A 1,595-nucleotide genomic window follows, 5' to 3' on the forward strand; every position below is an offset into this window, starting at 1 on the left:
GCACTGCAACCAAAGTTTAGCTTTGCTTTCTCTCCATATAAGCTGCCAGACCTGCTGAGGTTTGCGAGCAATTTTTGTTTGGATTTTGATTTCCAGTATATCTCTATCCACTATGTCTAGACTCTTCGTTATTTCGAAATAATCTATTGAATCTCCCCTCGATCTTTTCTTCTCCAAAGATGCTACCTCTTGCAACTGCAATATAATGTTACGACACGGGGTGAACTCTCCTGCTTAATTTAAAGCCAGCAACAAAGAAAAGGTTTATCCCGTGCAGTAATCTGCAAAAAATTCGAGTGGCCGAGAACTACGTAAAATAAAGTTAACAACTTTATGTTGTGGTTCTGTTCACCGAGTTGGGAATTTGTGTTGCAGACGTTTCGTCCCATGTCTAGGTGACATCCTCAGTGTTTAGGAGCCTCTTGTGAAACGCTTCTGTGATGTTTTCTCCTGCATTTATAGTGGTCTGTCTCTGCCGCTTCCGGTTGTCAGTTCCAGCTGTCAGCTGCAGTGGCCGGTATATTGGGTCCAGGTCGATAAGCTTATTGATTCAATCTGTAGTGTACACTGCAGCGGACAGCTGTAACTGACAAACGGAAGCGGCAGGTACAAAGCACTATAAATGCCGAGGAAACATCACAGAAGCGCTTCACAGGAGTCTCCCAAGCACTGAGGATGTCACCTAGACAGGGGACGAAACGTCTGCAACACAAATTCCCAGCTCGGCGAACAGAACCACAAAAACGAGCACCCGAGCTACAAATCTTCTCCCAAACTTTTAACAACTTTATTTTTTAATATAAAACAGAGAATAATTAACTAACTAATATTCACAATTTATTTCTCTAAACATTCGAAGTTGCGAGTTAGTCAGCAAAGTCACGTTAACAGGGATAGAGATTAAAAGAGAAGGTAGTGATATATAAATTTTAAAAATGTCAATACTCTGCCACATTTCGATGGGAAAGATGTTAAAGCTTTCTTGATTTCATGCGGAAAATTGGCTAGGCAGATTAGTTGGTCGGAGGACTCATGGGTAATGCTAGTTCAGACTAAATTGGTAGGCAGAGCTAGTGAGGCATTTAGCGCATTGTCAGAGGAGCAGTCAAGAGATTGTGGAGAGGTTAACCTGGCAATTGCAAGTGCCTATGAATTGGTATCAGAATCATATAGGCAGTGGTTCTGAAGCATGAAGAAAAAACCAGGTCAGACTTACGTTGAGATCAAAATAATTAAACATGGACAATTTGATCTATGGGTGCGTGCTTTGAAAATTGATACGATATTTGAGGCTCTAAAAGTGATTATTCTGCTGGAGGAGTTTAAAACCTCACTTCCAGAGATAGTAAGAATGCACGTAGAGGAACAGCGATTTCAGGATGTAAGGAGGGCAGCAGAATTAGCAGATGAGTACATGGTGGTGCATAAGACAAGCTTCCGGACAGAATGTTGACCTGTGAGAGATACAAGTTGGGAGATAGGGGAGCTCCTACACTACTGATCCAAGAGTAGAGAACACTGGTAAGAATTTACAATCGGATAAAAAAAGAAGCGCAAGTCAGTGGAAAAGACGTAAAAGGCCTCAGGTGTTTTCA

Source organism: Chiloscyllium plagiosum, unplaced genomic scaffold (genome assembly GCF_037043375.1).
Source record: "Chiloscyllium plagiosum isolate Xiang-an unplaced genomic scaffold, Cpla_swu_hap1 HiC_scaffold_27, whole genome shotgun sequence".
NCBI classification, from domain to species: Eukaryota; Metazoa; Chordata; class Chondrichthyes; order Orectolobiformes; family Hemiscylliidae; genus Chiloscyllium; species Chiloscyllium plagiosum.